This window comes from Oxyura jamaicensis, chromosome 6, assembly GCF_011077185.1.
Source record: "Oxyura jamaicensis isolate SHBP4307 breed ruddy duck chromosome 6, BPBGC_Ojam_1.0, whole genome shotgun sequence".
Classification (NCBI taxonomy): domain Eukaryota; kingdom Metazoa; phylum Chordata; class Aves; order Anseriformes; family Anatidae; genus Oxyura; species Oxyura jamaicensis.
The window spans coordinates 17,952,908-17,974,003 of NC_048898.1; the positions used below are offsets into that span (position 1 = coordinate 17,952,908).

The 21,096-nt window shown below is 40.6% G+C and overlaps 1 protein-coding gene and 1 long non-coding RNA gene across 5 annotated transcripts in view; one reads left to right on the top strand and one right to left on the bottom strand.

Annotated features, from left to right (window-relative positions):
* The window catches only part of MAPK8 (mitogen-activated protein kinase 8), a 136,003-nt gene that overhangs the window by 82,490 nt on the left and 32,417 nt on the right, over window positions 1-21,096 (top strand). For 3 of the 4 annotated variants that reach the window (XM_035330276.1, XM_035330277.1, XM_035330274.1), the window contains exon 1: window positions 5,834-5,949. The exons of the other annotated variant lie outside the window; for it this stretch is intronic. The gene's annotated coding sequence lies outside the window, so the exon portion shown is untranslated. Of the gene's footprint in view, window positions 1-5,833; window positions 5,950-21,096 lie in introns of those variants that run through there. 4 annotated transcript variants of the gene reach the window in all.
* LOC118169203 lies at window positions 7,516-20,603 on the bottom strand. The gene is made up of 4 exons (XR_004751960.1): window positions 20,593-20,603; window positions 8,597-8,599; window positions 7,848-8,048; window positions 7,516-7,795 (listed from the first exon to the last, which is right to left on the bottom strand). It is a non-coding gene; the product is annotated as an uncharacterized LOC118169203 (long non-coding RNA).

Consider the following 21,096-nt stretch of genomic DNA (forward strand, 5'->3'; position numbering starts at 1 on the left):
ACAAGATGAAAGACTATTTAGCCCAGTGAAGGAACTGCTGGATGGAGGCTTAGGATCTCCCTTATGTTCTGTCCAGCTTTCTGAGAACTGGCAAGGATTAGAATCCACTTATTCTCTGACATTAATGCCTTTTCATCCCACAGAAGCTGAAGTGTGGGAAGCTCTTAAAGTTTACATAAAGGTGAGGATTATTATTTACTTTTCAGCTGACGGTTGTAGAAGCAGGCTGTCAAACCTACAGCCACAGGTCAGCCATGGTGTTTCTATTAAACAGAGAACATTCACACATTTTGTAGTTTTAACAGTTTTTAGTTCTGAGTCCCATGGAGTGCACCACCATCTGCTTGAGTGGTCAGAGCTAAATGGAGATCACTTGATCCTTCAAAAAAATCTCCCTTTTTGTTTCAAGTCTGCTCCAAGTCATATAACAGAATTTTACTGCTTCTGACAGGGAACTTCCGTGCATCATCCCTATACTCAATGTAGACAGTTAAAGATTTGTTTCCATGTGCTTTCTAAGCAGATTGGAATAGGTCCAGTCATCTATATTTAGGTTAGCAAAGTAGTACAGGGATGTGAGTCTGTGCTCTTGTTCTGGTCTTTGCAGCCAGGGGTATTTCACATCAAAGTCTTCATGAGACACTAGGTCTGATTTGTGTGCCCTGATCTCGGTTGTGAAGAAAAAGAGAAGTCAATATGTAAGCAAGGATCCAAGTAAGGAAATTAATTACAAGTTAATATCTGAACAAACATATCTGAACACTCTGGTTCTCTCTATGAAATAACTCTTAAGTAAATGAAAAAAAAAATAACCTGAGAATGGAGGAGGGTGTTTTTTAAATTTGTATTTGAAGGGAGCAGGAAGACAGCATAATTCAATTCTTATCTGCCACTGGTGACAGTAACTGGTTTACCTTAAGAACAATAGTCGGCAAAGGCTGCATCAACCCCCTGAGAGTTTCTAAATCTTCAGAAAGTTCTATGAGATGAGACCCAATTCAAACCTCATTTTAAACACAGTCTGTTTAATTTCTTCTTGCTTCTTTCACTGCTTTTGAGATGTGATGTGAAGCAATAAAACATGATTGAACAAGTAGTTGATGTTTGTAATACCTGATTGCTGCTCTGCTGATCCCATAAGTAATTCAATGTTAGGCAGTATTCCTATGATACGTCTTTCAATGCATCTTTCTAGGATACAAGAAGAGAGGGTACGAACCAAGTGCTTCATGATAAAAGGTACAAGCTGGCATCTTTTAATGGCCAAAAGTTTACAGACTGTAATTGAGTCACTCACTAAATAAGAACTGTAACTTCATAGCATTAATCTGAGGAAAAGAAAGAGTGAAACTTCTTTAAAGGTTTCTGGAATATAGTGATGGAATTCCCAGTGTATACACCATGTTTCATTTAAAATAGATATTTTATCCAGCAATGACATGGTTATAAGGAAAAAAAAAATCTCTCTCTCTCTTGGAAAAGAAATTCTGTCTTTAGCTTGTTCTTGGCCACCACAATGAAGCCTGCCTACATTCAGATATACTTGTGTATTGCAGATTAACGCTTTACTTACAGAGTGATTTTGTTTTACAACTGCTGAAGTGCCAAAATATATTTTTAGTTATGACACAGAGAATATATTGCCAGAACCCAGCCCAGTGAACCCACTGTCTGTTGCTGTCTAATGCTGTCCTCAGATAATGCCAGGCCCCAAGAACGTTTCCTAAATTATATGAAAGCTTGCCCACGCAAAATTTCAATTGAGTAGTAATATAAATATAACACTGTGCTGTGTTAATATCAGTGTGTAGAAATATGAGGCGTGTGATACCGTAAGCACTGTTTCCTAACGGTTAAACTCCACTTCTCTCCACAAACAATTTCCAGTTGGCTGGGCATGCCTCCCTGATTGTGCATACTCTGCTGCCAATTTACTCAGTCTGCCAGCTCATATAAATAGACTGTTCCTGGAATTATGGCAGCTCAGGAAGGCCTTTGCAGGATCCGTGAAGAAGGGGTTAATAGGATTAATGACATTTTAGAGAACACGCAGTTTCTTGACTGGACATACAGAAATGGCCTTTTGGCTGAGCTGAAGTATCCCTGAAGTATCCCCACGAACACGGTCCCACTGTCACAGACATGTTTATAACCTGTCGCATGGTGCCCCGCGGTGGCTGCTTTCCCTATGTTACATTTGCCAAAGCCAGCAACTGCTCAATTGATTTTGATTACTACTTAAAAAAAATCTTAATATCAATTAATGATTATTTGCTAATAGTTGGAATTCAACTGTAAAACAACATTTGGCCATTAGAGCCTGTTTCTAGTTCTCTTTAAAGAGGGAATAGTTCTCTTCACCTACTTACTTGAAGTTTTGTGCTGCTTTTTAAGACATAATTAAGTAAAACATCTAGCAGTTAGCGTGTTTCTATTATTAGGTTCCTTTTGATTTGTATGGTTATCAAACTAAAAGATCTTAATGTCTGATGAAGCTATCAACAATTAGAATGTGTGATTCTTGGTTCATTTTTTGTACACTTTTCCGGCTGTGTTATGTTAATTTGGTTTTTGATTATAATTAGTTTCTAGCACATTTCCATTTCACTTTCTCATGTGAAATGGAACTTTTGCGCCACAACCAATAGTAAGGAGATGTTTAAAGATATTACCAAACTGTTTTGTTTACTTCATGTAGGCATTTGTATTACTTCTGGAATTTTCTAAAGTGTTTTGAAGTCTGAGCTTTGCTTCCACACACATCTCCCTTAGCAAACAGTGTTTATCAACCTATTTTCATAAGAGGACATGGATGTTGATCCTGGCTGTGACTTATCAAGTGCTAGTGTGGAAAAAACTGCCCCCCGAGTACCCACAGTTCAGTTCCTGCCGATCTCTTCTTGATGAGATAATTGCTGAGGCACGGAGAGGTTTTCTTCTGTTCGTTTCCAACAGACAGCCTGCACTGCTGCAGAACACCTAGGTGCCTGTTTGATGATGATGTAAACATTTAAAATAAATAAATGATAGAATTACGGTGGCTGCATGTTTGCACAGGTGGTTTAGGCTGGGTAGTCCAATGAAATTCAACTTTTTGCAATGCAATCTATTGAAAATTGCTTAAGAAATGTTAGATGATCCATTCTTGCAAAGAAATATCTTTAAATAGATAACCAAAAAGATCTTATTAAAAATCCATACATGCAGTTCTTTACCTGTTTGCCTAAATGGTGCTATCTCATACTTACAACTCATGCCTAAAATATCTATTTTCAGCTTGTCTAAAATGACTGCAGGCATAATCAAATATGTGCTTGCAGAACAGCTATTGTGGTTTAAGGAGTTGCCACGTTGTATCTGTTCACTACAATCCCACTCAGCTGAAGCCTGTTGGGTTACTATGTGTTATGCTATTCATTTTTGGTGCAAAAATAAATCCTTATTCCATAATATTGAAGTTCTGTGGGTGAAAAGGGTGACTTTATGTAGCTTTGTACTGTTAGTTGATACTACAGTTTCTGATTTTTGATATTTTGATAATTGAAAGTTGGGCCAGATAATGCAGATCCATTGCTTTGACACCAGAGATTTCCACCTGAATTATGTTTGCTTTGCAGTTTATAACCATTGATATGTTAAAACAGTGTTCACTACCAAGGATGTGGTAATTGATAAGAACTTAATGAAAATACTCAGAAATGACAAAACTACATCCCTAATGCAGTTTCATGACTGCTGAATCCAGACATTTTAATACGATGTTCATAAATATACTGTTATTCCAATGTATAGGAGTGAGAAAGCTTGCAGTATTTTGACATAATTCAGAGTTTTCTGGCACTGCTTTTCTATCAAAATATTTATTAGACACTCAAAAATGGCGTATTTTAAAGCAGCAGTCCAAATAGAAGACTAATGCTGCTTGGATACCTAAACTGGGGTGTTAAAAAGTCACTTAGAAATACATCTCTGTTAGAAGTGCCAACTTTGAAAACTATAAAATCTTAATGAGAATTAGATTATGCCCTGGAAAATAAATGCGACAAATCTGGATTCTAAGCAAAACACCATTTTGTACTTTAAAGGGACTGTTATCCTTCTGTACTTGGAAATCTTTATACAGTCCTACCTCGGTAGGATGATCAGTAGCAGTAACTCTCCCCAAAAGATACAGGGTACCGTCAATCACCTGTAAGGCCACGAGCCTTGTTGCACATGGCCATGCTGCCTGAACACGATGTCACCCCACCTGTTTCTTGCAGTGAAGAGACCAGTGGTTAACACCGGAGGTCCTCTTGCCAATAGAAGGGATCATGTGAAGGTACTACAACCAGTGTCAGCCAAAATCAGCAGAGATTTGATCAAGTCATCAAAATCTATCTGCTGGTGAAGATGGTTATGACCTACTCAGATTAAATTTTGCCTGCAGTGTGTTTTGGGAATTCATGTTGCCCCTTCTGACAGCTGAGTTTTGCCTTTGGCATACATAAGCATGGCAGGGAATGCAATGTCTGACTAACATACTTCGCAAGGTGAACTCTCAAACCTGAAAACTGGGTAATTCAGTTCTGGGACTGTCCCATTGAAGTGATCAGAGGTGAGGTGGGAGAGACTGTCAGTCTTGGAAACATGCCTAGAGCCTAATGGGATCTAGAAAGGCCTGGGGGTAGACTCTGAGCAGCATTTTTTTTTTCTTTTTTTTTTTTTCTTTTTTTTTTTTTTCCTATAAACCATTGTGTATATGTCTGTGGGGAACCGTAAAAGAACCACTTTAACATATGGAGTGAAAATTGGCTAGCTTAAATTGAGAATTTTAAGGGTGGAGAGTGCAAAGATTTCCATAAAGTGGGCATATGAGTAGTAGTATATGAACAGCTCTCTGGAACTGAAGCTTTTAACATCATGATAGTGGGTGAAAGTGGAATTTCTGAAGCAGACCTTTAGTATATCCAAATCTGTGCCTATTACAGCCATGCAGAAGGACAACAGCTGCTAGCAGCAACAATCTCACGGTAATTGGCATCCTCAAAAATGTGGCATAAGCCATTCAAATGTCTGGCAAAGTGTAAGATGTGAAATGTCCGTTTTACTGTGCCCTGTGCCCATGCGGAAGATTTTATGTTTTGGAATACTGCTCATAATTTCTTTTTGTACTATGTGGTGTAAATGTATGAAAGCTTGCTTCAAGTGTATTGACATGGCTTTGAAGCATTGAGAAGCCTTATTTCGTCTCTGAACAGGGACATTTGTGGAAGAAATGAAGAAAAAAGAAGAAATGAAAGAATAAAAGAATTAAGAAGAAAAGAGGAAGTAAAAGTGAAAGAGAAGAAAGGAAGAAGGGAAGAAAGGAAGAAGGGAAGAAAGGAAGAAGGGAAGAAAGGAAGAAAGAAAAAGAAAAACATTGAAAAATCAGAAAGTGTGCACATCAGGTGCCAAGAGCCAAAGGCAGTGGTAATGAATTACTCCAAATCTCACAGCGAGGCATTGAAGATTTAGAGAAAAGACAGTGCCAGACCAGCACTGTCCAATGCCAGATGAAGAAGACGTTCCAGCCCCCAGACGCCCAGCGATGAGACCAAGCGCTGGCAGGCCGGGGCTGCCAAGGCCGAGGAGGATGCCGAGGAGCACAGGACGGTGCCGGAGCGCTGTGGGAGGCACGAAGGCGACGCCCGCTTTTGGTAAAAGCCCCAGCAGGGAGGAAGGCCGGATGCAAGGTAAAGAGCAGCTCCAGGAGGACAACCCGACCCCAGTCCCCGCGCCGCCCACACACAGGGCTCCGTGCCCGGAAGGGGGCGGCCCGGCAGCGGCGGGACCCGTGCCCACGGGCGGGGCGAGCGGAGGGGGCGGGCAGCCGCAGCCGCGGCGGGCGGGCGGAGCGCGGCGGTGTGTGCGCGGCCCGGCCCCGGCTCATTACTCAGCGGCCGAGGCAGGAGGCGGCGGCGGGAGGTGGTGAGCGCGGGGACGGGGCCGCGGTCCCTACAGGGCTGGGGCCGGGGGGGGAGCGGGACCGAGGCGGGGCGGTGCGCGGGGAGCGGCCCCGCCGGGCCCGGCCGCTTTGTTTACGTCCCCCCGCGGTCGCAGCGGGCCGGGAGGGAGCGGCGCGGTGGGGCCGGGCCGGCCCGGGGGGCTCCCGGTGTCGGGGGGTTCCCCGGTGGGCTCGGCTCGGCGCGGCGGGGACTGAGGTGGCCGGGCGGGTAATGGCGGGGGCCTCTTTGTTGGTGTGACAGGAGGGGCTGCGGGCTCCTCCTCCTCCTTCCCCCGGAGCGGGGGGCACCGGCACGGCCCGTGCGGCCTCTGCTTCCAGCCCCGGCCCTCGGCGGAGGGGCTGCGGGCGAGGAGGAGGGGGTGCAGCCGTGTGTCAGCTGCCTCCGGGGTGAACTGCCGTGACCTTGTTTTAAAAGAGCCTCTGGAAGCTGAAAATGCGCCTCTGGCGTGGGGTGGCTGCTCCAGCTGTAAGGGCTTGGGACAGGTGGGCAGCATCCTTGATTTGCCTTTTCCTTTTAATATTTCTGGTAAAAGGACCGAACAGTCTCTTTGCAAATTTTGATTTGCGTCTTGGTTTCTCAGTGTTGCCAGCAGCATCCTATTTTACTCCTGAAACATATTTCTTGAGGCTTTGCTCTGGAGTGGCTCCATCAGTGGAGCTTGACCTGCTAATCTACAAACAGAAGTCCCACTTGATTATTTTGTTCCCCCAGCTACTGAAATGGAATTGAACGAATACTGAAATTCAAAAAATACACTATCGTATAGAACGGGCTTGCTGAGGTCTTTCAGACAATCCCCAAAGTCTCCATGGTTTGGCCTATCTGATAATATAAACAAAAAGGGTGTTACGCATCTTCATGGCAGGAAAGTATTGCTTGCCCTGGGGCATGTGCACGCAGAATCTAGCGCACTTCTGTCACAGCTGGGTTTCATTTACAGGTGTGGAGACTTGACTAGTGATGGCCTCAGTTTGCAGGAGACCCAGCCTCACTTCTAGAGGTGCCAACAAATGCACTTCTAAGGCAGAACAGTATTGGAAATGCCTCTTACTTTATATGTGTGTTTGCAGGTTTATTGGCATATTAGATAATTTTAAAATGGATCAAAATGTTACATGAAGAGAAACTGGGACAAATCTAATTAAGGATACCATCCAAAAGAGCTCACTGATTTGAGCATTCCTTGTGCATAACGAAGGGAAACTCCTAGCTCCTTCAGTAGTAATAAGGAAAAATTATTTGAATTTCAAATGGCCCTGTGCTGTGACCTCGGTCTGGGGGGCAGCCATCTTGTCTTTTTCCCACTGGAATTCAAAGATGTGTAGCATAGACTGGTTAGGTGGTAGTGTGGTGATGCATCCCCCATCACTTTCCCTTCTTTGCTGTGGTTTTTGTTTTATATTCTCTCTTTCCTCCTCCAAGTGTTTGAATACTCAGAAGCTCTGATAGAAAAGCTAGGGAAATGATAGGGAAAGGAGGCATTAAACATCTACTAAACAAAACTAATCCAGAGTTTCAGAGCATGCACAAAGCTGGCTGCCTGAAGCTGTTGTCTGAACTCTGAAAAATGAATTTTAATGAGGTGTTCCTGTGTGAGGTCTTCAATCTCCCAAGCATTTTGGGCCAATGGCTTATAGAAGCATTCCAAGTCATCTTGTGGCACACCATATGTTTTGTGGAGACTTCTAGGTCAGAAACAAGAGAAAAATGATCTGGTATGGTTCTGAGTCCCGTGGTTTGGGACTGCTGGTTCTAGGTAGGAGAGTTGCCCTTTGTGTGTGGCTTTTGTGTTTTAACTTGTAACCCAGCTGGTCAGGGAGCAGGGCTTTTGTGGCTGGATAGGAGTGCAAGTGTAACAACCTTTCGCAAATTCTGTAGGTAAACTTGTTACCTTGTCTAGTTGTTACACAAATATAGGAAATAAACAAGTGTTTGGGCTTTCAGTGAAGTAATTTTCTGCCTGCTCCTTTCCTGAAATGATGGTTATTTCTTTTAGTTGTTTTGTCTCTTTTAATTTATTTTTAAACCATGACATAATGGCGTAGTATTTGAGATTTAATGCTATTGGTTATTTGTTCCCTGTATATTTTCTTTGATTTTTTTTTTATCCCTTGTTCTTCAACTGCCTAAATTGACTTTTTATTGTGTAAAAGATGCATAGAAAGTACATGCTTAGCTCTTTGTTTCTGAGGTTTGATCCAGGGCTCTGCACTAATAATAAAAGTGACCTTCTTGATAGTCTACAGAAAAGCATGGTATGCTATTTTCTCCCTCCCCTCAACCATGGGGGAAAAACGTGCTCTGTGTGCATGCATAGATTTTTCTAATATATTTTGTATATATGTAACATTCATTGGTGTATTTCTTTGCAAATTAGACTAATTTGATTTTGATTGTAGGTTTTTAATAAAGACAATATATTTTATTGCTGTGAATGTTTTATTTAAAAAACCCTAGTTCTTCATTCAAAACCTGCAGAAACACATCTATTTACGTTATGTATGATTTCTTGGTTTTTGAAAGCTCTTTAAACATTCAATTTAAACTACTCGTGCTGTTTGCCCGTTGAGAAGTTCATCACAGCTTGGACATGGATTCTGAAAAATAACTTACTTTGCTGAATTAAGCATCTGAACACGTAGTTTTCAAATCTTTTAAGAATCTCCTTGTTTAAATAGAGATAGAAATTCACTTTTAAACTTGATAAAGGCCCTTTTGGCTATCCTTGTTAATAGGTGAACTAAATTTAAAGAGGCATTGCTCCATATACATAACATATTTGTATGAAAATACATGAATAGTCATTTTACTTGTGTAAGTTTGTTTTAAAGGTGACTTCAGCATCAGTGAAAGAAAACTGGCTGATAAAACCCTTGCTTTCAAAGCAGTTATAAGTGTTTATATTTCTATCACATCCATAGTTTCATGTTCAGTGGCTATCTTGCGTAAGCAATCTTTTTCCCTGCTGTTCCTCATTGCCAGCTGCTGTGGTAAGATAAATCAGGGAACTAACGGATTGCAGCGGAAAAAAATCTTCCTTGTGGACTATTTTTCAGCTTGATTAATTCCCTTATGTGTCTAAACAAACAACCATGCTGTGATGAAGTAGAAAGACAAGGAGACTGCTGAAGTGGGGGTTGCTCTCAGTTATGCATGTGCATGAGGGTTCACAGCTTAAGTAGCAGTTGCTAGAAGACTAAAGCAATGCAAGGGGATGGACCTCTTGTGTGTTGAGAAGTGCTTCTTTAAAGATGTGTGCAGACTGACTCTCCTGCTGATGTTACCTAAAAGTATACTGAACAAGCTGCTTATTTTGACTTGAATGCACTGTGGAGACCAGAAGGAACTGGGGAGGAGTGGAGTACCTGCTAGGTAACGAATGTAAGAATACAAATGCTCACTTAACCATTTGTGTTATTTTCAAGAATACGTAGCATCTAACCTTTAGGTTTTTCTGCTTGGTAGAGACTGCTTTTTGTTGTGTTCAAGACTTCCCTTGCTATAGCTCCTCTCAGCTTACTAAAACTTGGCAATAGATGAAATCTTAAGGAGAAAAAATTTTGAAAGGCCCTACTCCTTTTCTGTCTCCTGGTATAGGTCACTGACTAGTTTTCCAAGATGCTTGCATTTATCAAATGTTGAGTGGGATTTTAGTACTATTCATACATATAAGTTTGTCCTGTGGGAAATCAGCAGCCTTGCTCAACTGTGACTGGTACTTATTAAGAAATGTATTGTCTCAGAAGAATCTGAAGATGGTGCCGAGAAGCTCAGCACTTCTTGATAATGGGTGGAGTACGTGGCCAGTATATTGACTTGAAATTTAATGGAAGTAAACAGTAGTAAAACTGTATATATATATAGATGCTTTTATATATGTGTATATATATAAAACTGTATATATATAAAACTGCAGTTAGGTATAATGTACCCTTCAATTAAGGGGAATTGTTTCTTGAAGTGCTAAATCAAAATCAACCAAAACTGTCACATACGTTTAAAATGAAACTTAAATTCTCCTTAGTTGAAGTAAAAATTGATATTAGCTCAATGAATGCACCAAGCACATGGTAGCAAGACTCCTAAACTAGAAGACTTTTTCAGACTTATGTAGCATAAGGAATACTCCAGCTCACCATTTATTTCCAGAACAGCCAACAATGCACAGCAGTTTGCTTCTGCTATAGATTTTTGCAGGCTTTGGGTGAGAACTCCTCCAAGAGGCTGGAGCTGACAGCATCAACCTGATCACAGTCAATGCCGGCTGGTAACAGATCTTTCTCACCAAGAGAACTGCCCAACCACCTGTGTTCAGAGAGGACTCTTATCTTAACTGTTCTTCATTTTGTAAAATATTCTGTAAGTTTTTAAAGGGTGGTGTTCTTGATTTGTGTGTGAAGAGATGATGATCATGGTGTACCAAGCTTATAAGTAATAGCAACGTGCTTGTTCTCAACTTTAGAGACTAGGAAAAAAAACCCTACATGGTTAAAAACTAACCGTTGGTTCTTTTTGCATCCAAACTGTTTGCCTGTAAGCTTGATACCAAAATAAACCTCATAGTTGTTGCCCATATTGTCACTTTTATTGTTGGATAAATGCTGCTTGATGTGTGAACAGACGGGATGCTTATTAATCTTTCTCAGTTGGATCTTGTAGACTAATGCTACGTGGTTCCTGGCAGAAAATGCACTTTAATGGTCATCTGTGTTGCAAACAAAGCAAATACGGTATATGTGCTCATGTACGTGCTCTTCAAATAAACAAAAAGGGAAAATGCCAGTTGTACAGTACTGCTGCAAAGCCTATTTCCTGTCATTATGGATTCTGCATATTTAAAAAAAACAAAACCTCTGACAACTCTGGTCACTTAATTATGTTGATGTTATACTAAGACTTTTTACTGTAAATCTTAAAAGCACGCAGGAAAGTATCTTAACTCAATATTTACTCTTAACTATAAATGGTGGCTGAACTGTGTGTTCTTCTCATTGTAGCCTGTGTAGTTCCTTCTTAAATATTTGCCTTGTATCTCAGTCTCCTGAACAAATCCTCAGCTGTCTCCAGTCTGGTTTTATTTGTAGTGAAATGAGAAAAGCAATCATGTTCCTTGCTGTCATCTCAAAGTCATGGAGATGCCCAGTTCTGTGAATGTATGGGGGCATATGTACGTCGGTGCATAAACTGAAAACAATCCTTCTGCTCTGTTTGGGGAGCAGCTGGTGGGGGAGCAACTTCTGCAGAAGAGGGCCTGGGCCTCCTGCTAGAGGAGGAGCTGGCCAGGAGGCAGCACTGAAGGCTAAGTACAGAACCTGGCTAGCCAGCATGGGCAGAAATTGTTCCCACCTGGGGGTAGTTGTGCTGCTCCAGCTGTAGCAGTGCCTGGTAGGTCACACACACGTGCACACCTGTTAGAGAAACAAGGGGCTTAGAGGGTGTGGGGCTGGGGCACCTGGGCTGGCAGAGGGATGGGGTCTGCAGCCTGGGGAGTAGGCATGGGGAAAAATGTAAGTGCTATCTTAAGGGGCGGCTATAGAGATGACAGAGCAAGACTCCTCACAAAAGTGCACGGCAAAAAGACAAGAGTCAGTGGCCATAAACAATAAAATAGAAATTTCTATTGGATGTGGAGGGAATACTTTCCTATCTATGTTGCATAAGCAGTACCAAGAGCACAGAGGTACTCTGTGTCACGGAATTTCCACCTTTCCATGGAACAGTGGTACAAAAATGAAGATTTGAAGTTGCACCAGTTTTGAGCAGGTAGATGATCTCTAGGCAATACTTTCCATTGATGCTGCTGCTTATGGATTTATTTTATTTTCAAAGTAGCTTAAGGAAGTTGGCAAAGCAAAGGCACAGTGACGTGGGTAAATAAGGTTGCTCATAACTGGAGGAAAAAGCAGTGAGTTGTGATAAGCATCTTCTTTTAAGTCTGCTAGTGGCAATGCTGCCATTTCTCTGCCCTGTGCTGAGCTTTCCAGCTGATTAGGCTAGAAGCGCTTGCAGGCAAGCATAAAGATCAGAAAGAAAGGTTATGGTACCTATCGTGCCTGTGTTCACAGCGATGAACACAGCTGTGAACCTGCCGGCTGCCAGGTTGCCCCATCCCTGAAGGAGCAACCTGGCAGCCGGCTGCCATTTGTCCAGGTGTTGCCTTCTGTAGTGGAGGGTCATGTTGGCAGGTGGGCTGCAGGGCTTTGGTCTTCTGCTGGGTGGGTGATGGCTCTTCCAGGAAATGGTGTCATGGAGTAGATCTGGTCAGCTTCCCAGCAATGGAAACAGCCCTTCATGACTGCAGAGGAGTGGTAGGGCCAGCGTCAGCTGAGCAAAAGAAAAAGAGTCATGGTAGAAATCCTTTCATGCTGCTGTCCCTTAAGGTCGTGCTGCTTCCAGAAGACATCATCCTGCAGCATTTTTTTTTCCGCTAATTCTTAACTATTTGTCCATTTAGCAAGTTAATGTGAAGTGTTGGGGAAAGGGAGGTGAGCAGAATAGGAAGTTACAACCCTGAGTGATTGTTTTGCCTCTTAGGAAAGTGGCTGGCCTGGGGTTTGAACCTGGAGGTGGTTAAATACGTGTGCACAGCTGCTCACGTGTGACTCCAAGTAGGTCTGTGCGAAATCTGGTGGTAGCGCATCACTGCGAGCTCTAAGTGTACGCCAGAGCAAATTTAACCTCAGTTGTGATGCTTCCTTGGTCTTAGGTATAAAAATACAAATGTTCTTTTTACCATTTAATCTTAAGTTTTACAGTGCAAACAGAAAAAAAAATAGGATGCCGTGGTTGACGCGCAGGTCAGCACGGATCAGCTGGCGATTGTTCTTTGTGCCCATGTTTTGGATGGAGAGAAACATGACTTCCTGGTGAGTTCAGAGTAGGAAGGGGGGTAACATGATATCCTAAAAAGCTTTATTAGGGATGTGTGGGCTAAGTTCACTTGCTTCATTTAGTGCCAAAAGTGAATATTGAGGAGATTCACAGTAACAGAAAGATCATTGTGCGTGATAGTGGTTCATTTAATGAGCAGTCAAGCCTTTCAACAGAGTGACTTTCATTTGCATGGGTTCCTGCAATGGAAAACTTGTCTTTGTTGAACAATAGCCAGTGTATCTTTTGCAGTTTATTAAATTGAAGCATGACGATTCTTGTGGCACTTGTATGTCAAGATGTGGGAAAAAAAACGAGTTTCTAATAAGCTTATGTTTGCCATACAGGGGTCTCATTAACATTAGCATGGAACCGTGGGGAAATCAGAAAATCTTGATGTAGCTGGAGTTACTTTATTCTTCACCTCCTTTATTTGATGTTTTTTCTTCCTGATTTTCCTCAGAAATTTCCTTGTCACTGCTGTTAGTGTGCATAGCCACTAGCATGCAGTGCTTCTGAAGTTTTTGTTCTTGTTTGAAGAATAGGAATTCTCAAGCCTTTTAGTTTGAGAACTTCTTTCTTATTTTTTTTTTTTTCAAGGACAGAGCATCAGACACTACTGAAGTCCAAGAGAAAAAAGAGAAACTGGAGAGCAGAACAGACTATATTGCTGGTAGTAGTGACTCTAGTATAGATTATCTTGCAAACTGCCTCCTAGAAAGCAAAGCCTTTATTTTGAAATGTAGTTTCAAACCCCAATGCCACCAGTAAAATGCCACCCCCCACCAGTAAATGACTCTGCACAGTATGGTTCTGCATTACAGGTGGGGTCTGTGAAGGGATTGTCAGTGCTGAGGTTGTGATATGTTTTGGAGGGTTTTGTTCCATTCTAAAACTCTCATTGCTGAGCCATTTAATGCTAAATATTTTAGACAGGATTTCATAGCACATTAATCTGCTTGTACTTACCAGATAAATGCATGAATTAGTGAAAGTAGCACATTCATAATTGGATTCTAAGTTTTTGTAACAGGGATTTAAAGTTAAAACATTTTACAATTATTTTTTTTAGTGGAACTTTAGATGTGAGTCTTTAATGTACTTTTAAAATGTTCTGAAAACTTTTTTCCCCAGCTGTTACACAACTCCCCGCTTTTTCTAGTGTTCTGTAGCCGTTGTCTTCTTCGATATCAGTATGTAATGGGTATTTCAGGTCACTTGATGTCTTTTCTTTGCTCTTGTCCTTTGAAAGAATCAGAGAATCTTTCAGTCTGATTCTTCTGCTGACACATGTAGCTTCTATATACTTCATCTTCCCCTATAAGAGGTTAAAGAACGTGCATTTCCTCCTACCCCAGAGTAGCCCTGGAATGGGATTTCTCTCCTACTCTTGTGCAGATCTCATTGAACAACCCTAAATCATGTTTGCTGGATTATTTCCTGATGACTTGCCTTTTTATACTATATTATTGCTTTGCCAGCAGTCACTGGATGGGCAGAGGACTAGCATACGTAGGTAAACATTTGTCACTTTGGTGATATGGCTAGAAATAACATTCCTTTAGGTAGGTAGTTGAAACAGAACACCAAGTTTGATAATTTATTCTCTGCTCATGAATTTCGAGTTGGATTACTGTTAAGCTTTTTGAAATACCTGAGTAAGTTGAATGGGCCATGACATATGATGGTGCCCCAAAGGGAAGTATAGAATGCAATATGGAATCGCATTCCTTTTGAACATTGTACTCAGAGTCATGTGAGAGGGTTATGGCATAAGTGGGATTTTTAACTTCTTATCAGATTGCACTTCTGGACACAAATGAGTTGGGTACTTCCCATTCGTAAAAGGGGACAGCTTTTTGAAGTCTTGCTTCACTGGATTTCCACTGTTTTCAGATTTTAACATTGTAGAAACAACAACAAAAATACTATTGACAAATAATGCCCTACCAAAAAAAAAAAAAAGAAATAACCTGTAGAAATCAAAATTGTATTTTTAACAGCCAGCAGTAACATTGCTCCTTCATAGATTTATTTAGTATTTTTATATTTTAAGCCTTTTAAAAAATATTTACCTTGAACTTCTCACCATCAACTGTCCTTTTGTATAATGTTTTTGAAAAAGGATTAAGGAATTGGAATATCCTTGCCTTATCCCATTATTTCTGTAAAAGAGAGTTTTGCTAAGAATAGTCTTTTAATCTGCTGTCATAACAGCTGCTTTGCCAAACTGTAGTATTACGCAGTTTTCTTCTGATGGAGCCATTCTGGTTTATGATTTGTGTGGCAAAACTGACCTGCAAGAGACAGTTGGCAAAGTGTTGCTTCATGTATTGTGATAATAGGATTCATCATGGAGCCATCTGTAGGGAAGCTTCATGTGACATTACACTGAAGAAGCTGTAGGGACCCAGTCCTATGAAATGTAGTGCGGCAGAGTGCTTGCAGAGTGAGATTTTTTTTTTTGTAGCTGTAGCTCTATTCATTCTGGTAACGTTTGTTCTCAAAAAATGGTACCGACTACCTTTTTAATGATTAATTGAAGTAATGTTTCAGGAGTCTGAAAAATAATAATTAAAAAAAAAAAAATAAGAAAGGTAGGGTGAGAATCTCCAGGGTTACAAGTGCTAGGCTGTTTAATATTGTGTATTGCAGACTATCTGCCTCTTCATTTACATCCACACGGCATGTGAATTTAAAAGCTATTTTAAAGAGGACGGAGGGTATTTTTCATAAAAAAATCTCTGCTGTTGTGTAATCACTTCTTTAAAAATGTTTAAGACTAGAGAAAAACTCTGCAGTGCAAATACATCTCACTGTATGACCTCCTCAGCTGATCTGTGCAATATATTCCTGTCCCAACAGAACATACAAAAACCTGGAAAACTTGCTGTACAAAATACTGTATAGTTGCAAAGTGTTGCAGTAAATGAAATTTATAGATGTGGTGCTTAGGGACATGGTTTAGTGGTAGACTTGGCAGTGCAAGGTTAATGGTTGGACTTGATGATCCTGGAGGTCTTTTCCAAACTAAGTGATTCTGATTCTAAATTAGAAGTGATTTATAACTTAGGGAGGATATGTATGTTAAATAAGTGTTATTGGCACAGAGGAACACTTTGCAGGGAGAGCAGCTGTGTTTACTTGCTGCTCGTGTTACAGGAACTGACTTGACCATGAGAAGTGCTGGAAGGTTGTATGTGCTGCTTTCCTAGTTGTTGCTGACTTGGTATCAGAGGTTGATTTGAGTATCACTAAGCCTTAGATGAGATCTGGGTAAACCTCAAACTATCCTATTCTTAGTACAGTTTTCTGGATTTTTTAAATGCTTATGTTGGTAAATCTCTGTAGAGTTTGCTTTGTTTTCATAATATGTGCATTTTAATTCATACACCAGAAACCAGGAAATCTGGATACTACCAAGTGTCCGATATGCACAGATTATGAGGAAGTGTCAGGTTTCATCTCCCCTGCCACATCCCAGCAGACTTCCTTGCTTCCTTAGAGGAGGGAAAGACAGCAGAAAGAACAGCAGATAAACAAGCAGAAACGTTCATGTTTTGTGGAGTTGATCCACATTCACTTACCCTTGTTTCCTTGTCTCCAGAGTATGGGAAGAGCATCTATCTGCTTGGCACACTGGATACTTAATTGGATAGTTAATTCCTTCTGTTAAGGTTGCTTCCCACAAAGAGAGTTTGCTAACTCATTCTCAGTTGCAGTGTATTTTAAAAGCTAGGTTATTAAACAGGGAATTTCATGACATGAGGGCATTGGCCTCTGCCCATGCAGCTGTCTGTAGGTCTCAATTTCACTAGATAAAACAATGCCTTAACTTTTCATGACTGACTAGATCATAGCATTTTTTTTTAGTTGGAGGCCTGTGGCTTATAGACTTACAATATATGACTATTTTAGAGAAACTGAGACACGAGATTGGGAAGGTGGATTGGGTGAAAGCCTCTCATTTGGAGCTTTATTGATAAAAAGCAGTAAATAGCTATTTTGAAAAGGGAAAAAGTCACTGAAGTACTGAAATATCATTTGTAATTAATTTAACATGTTTGTGCATTTATTATTTGACCCTTCATTTTGCTGCTTATGCAATGTGTTTGATGTATTTATGTATCTGAAATAAAGTCAGTTGTCAACTCTATTTGATTGAAATTTAAACAAAACAAACGTTTTAGAAGCAGTACAAATAATATTGATTCCCTTATTTGGGCTATTTTGTAAGAGATGTTTCATAATATGAGAATCCTCTTTAGAAATGCGTTTAGCAGTTTACTATTGATTTTTATAGAGAAGGCAATTAAATATTGTGGATGCAGATTCAGCCTTTGAAGTTTGTGCTGCTGACCCCCACCCAGAAGTAGTGGTTTTTCAAACCACTTTAGAAAATGTTACTATTTGATATTTGGTTTGCATAAATGTAGGCTTTGAGCTTCTGAGGAAAATGGGATGTGAAGTGGTCATGTTGGCCTCGTCTGTGCTCTGCAGGGAGCTGTGTGTGAAATCGCTGCTGGAGCCTGCTGGGTCTGTCCATGCCAGCTGGCCAAACAGCGCTAGGAAATGGTTCAGCTGGAGCAGTGTTTAACAACAGGAATTGTTTGTGCAGCTTCCTACATGTTTGGATGTGTTCTTACACTATGTATTTCTAGACAAATGTCAGTATTTCTATCTTCTGATAGTTGTCGTTTTATTGCTGCCAATCACAGATTTTTTCCTTACCATTAAAGGACATCTAAAATGGTAATTACTTCTGACATTCTTTCAGAAAGTTTGAAGTTGAAATACAGACATAGGAAAGCTAACAATTGCCTAATACAAAAATCACTGAGTGCCGCTCGCTTTCCCCAACTTTAGGTTTTTTCCATTTCAGGTTCAGCTGTTCACATTTTGGCACTAATGAGTGCAATCTGGGACTGAGGTGATCTCTGTTTCTGGCTACCTCATACTTGAACATAGTTTGATGCAAGGAATTGAAGTAGTGGTGCATAAAACATAAAGTTGAAAACGCGCTAGTCAAGCTCTGTCATGTATCCCCGTTTTTATTATTAACCTTTTATCATGGTTTATGAAAAATTTGGGGTGAGGTTCCCAAAATTCATCTACTTTTGGCTTAGACGTGATGGTATGGATTGGATATGTGTGACGGACACGGCACTAGGGAAGAAGCCAGCTTCACGTCCCTGCCTGCGTGACTAACCTGGCCCCGCAGCGCCAGGGCCTAGCTCCTGTGACACCTCGGGGCTCCCCTGCCTCTGTGGCATTGCTCAGGAGGGACAAGGAACAGTGTGAGGAGGCGAAGCTCAAGGGGCTGCCTTTGCCAGCAGCAGCTGCTGGAGAGCTCTGCATGGAAAATGTGTCCCTCTTCCCTGAAGAAAAGCCTGTCTGGTGGCCAGTAGTGGCTGTCCTCTCCCTTCCCGCAGCAGACAAGGGAGCTCTGGAGCGCTGGTGGTTGGATTCAGTCAGGCTGCGCGCCTGTGCTGCTGGCGCAGGCCCTGCCATGGAAGCCATTCACTAATGGCTAGAAAAAGAAGCAAATCAGTTCAATTATTATTTAATTATCAAAAATGAAACACATTTACCATCATTTACGCTTTTAGTGCTCTAAGTGAGACGTGGTTTCTTTGTGTGAGGGTGAAATGTGTGGTCTGGGTGTGAGAGGATTGAAGGAACTGCCTCAGCTGTGAGGAAGTGCAGGAAAGCCTCTGCTGGACGATGCAGGCAAGGTAGGTTGGCCCTAAAACTGGACTTAACAGAGTATAATATACAAATATTTTTGAGTTGGAAAAGGAAATATGGAACAGATATCATGTACATTTATGTCTGTGGAGAGAAATGGGGGCTAGAGAGCAGAAGCAACCCAGAGTCTGGAGAGATGCATTTTGAAAAGGAGGCCTGATTTTGAGGGAATACCTGATCTGCAGAAGGGTCTCTGAACACTGAAGTTACCACATGTATTTAAGTCTGTTCAGACTTAAAAATGGTTAGTTTTCTCCATTTTCAACTCCTGCACTCAGTCACTACTAATCCAGGACACAAAGCACCTCGAGATTCTTGGGATTTTTTTATATTACATATGTAGGTGGTATTTGCAGGAAAGCTCCCCATATGCTGAGGTGATAGGATTACTTGTCTGTTCAAAACAGAACTGGGATCTGAGGAGAGACATCCATTCTGGAGACTAAAATCAGATTATCAATCTTGTTTTGTGAGTGGCTCTTTCAAAAAGTGATAGGTCCTTGGGATGTTCTTTTTTTGGTAATCTGTTGATCTTTCTTGTCAAAGGGAAAGGCTTTGCTTAGAGCCTCTTATTGTGCTCACATCCTTCTCAAATACAAATTTTGTTTTTTATAGCAAAGCCAGTGCTTGTTCTAATTTTAACGCTTCCTTTATAACCTTCTTTATATTCCTTACTTTTCTATAGATGAGATATGGGGTTGCTGTGGAGGTTTGAATTGAAATTTGGTATGGAGTGCTAGTGCTGCTGTGTGAACCTGTACTGTTTAGGTGGTAACCAGCTAACTGGGGTTCCAAGGGATTTTTGTAGTGCAGAAATAAGTTCAGTTTGTTGCAACCTCATTCAATTAGGTGATCATTTTGTGGAAACTGTAATAAGGTTTGTACTAGCTAAGAAAAGGCTGCTAGAAAAAGGGGCAGTTTGTTTCCCTGCACATCCTTGCATTTTTGTTAGATTCTTCAGATTACAGGTATAATATTCAGATGAGATGACAGAAATATACGAAGAAAACTAGCAGAAAAAAAAAAATAGAAAAAGCTATCATGTTACAGGGGCAGTAGGAGGTTACAGCCACTATATGAACTTGTAAACTGCAACATTGTATCACTGGAAAGATTGTATTGGTAGTAATGGTTTTCATGCCTTGTTAATTTAGGACACTGCATAATTTTTAACATAAAACGTACCAAGAACAGAGCTAGTTTAACAAAGCGGGGTCTAAGTCTTCACAAGATCTGCCAGTCTGGCAATGATGTTTGCTGAACCACTGAGGTAATTCATTGGTGTAAGCACCCTGTATTAAAGTCTCTTAAGTTTCATTCTGCTATCACATGCTTGATAGTTTTTTTTTTTGTGTGTGTGTGTGTGTGTGTGTGTGTGTTAAAGCCACATTTATTCTTCTCGCAAAACCTGTCATTTTCTTTTCCAGAATTATTATCCTTACTGGAGAAAGAAACCTATTTGTTGTTAAATATTCAACAGGCTCTCGGAAATCAAAAAGAAAAATGGCTTGGAATTCTCTTTAGAAATTAGGAAAACAAACCAGTCCTACGCTTTAAATAAATAAAATCTCTTGTCTTTGGGCAAACTGAAGTGACTTCTTCTCTGTTTGAACCTGAAAGTGGTAGGCAAGTCTAAATGTGCTCTTGTTACAATTATGCACGTTTCCCCTGCCTCAGTACTTTTGCTCTGGATGACCAATGAGATCTGGTGTCTATCTTTGCTTTACTGAAGCTGTAACTAATTAAATTTGACTTTCTGAACGTGAAAAGATCTGGTAAAGTAAAATTTTGTGGTAAGAAATGCACCTGCACTGCATTTCTAACCTATGGTACATAAGAATAACTACCATATATATATGGTTGTGTTTAATAGTTGCCTGTAAAAAGTAGCTTCAGAGATCAAGGTGGAGACATGAAATTTTGTGGTATGGCACTCTTCCTGTGAGTGGCAGAAGCTAAAAAGAGGACTTCTATAATGCAGATTTACATTAGATTTAAGTATAACACTTCCGTATCAATTATGCACAGTCTAGGGACCTCATTAAACATATGTCAACATTAGGAGTAGTTTAGAGAATCGTGTGGAAGTTGTTCAAGTTAAAACAATCTGATATGTGAAGACATAATTTGAAAGCTATGCAGAATTTTAAGAAAATTAATCCTATAGCCAATGATGGGAATATTTCACTTTAGAGTAAGCTTCAGATCTTTCAGAATTTCTTCAGCATTTGTAATGGTCTAGTGATATCTTACTGCAGCATTCACCCAGCTAATGTTAACTCTCTTTTCCAAATCCCTTGTCTGTATTATCGTTTAACAGAGCTTGAAGTACTGCAGAGTATAGCTGTTGGTTTCAAGGGCAGTATGAAAAAATAAAATGTCCTTAAAACCCTGGTTACTTCTGTGAATAAAAGAGTTTTGAAGTTACCTTTAAGAAACAGAATGCTTTTGTTCTTTCATTTCCTAAATTTGACCATTTGAAGCATTTGTT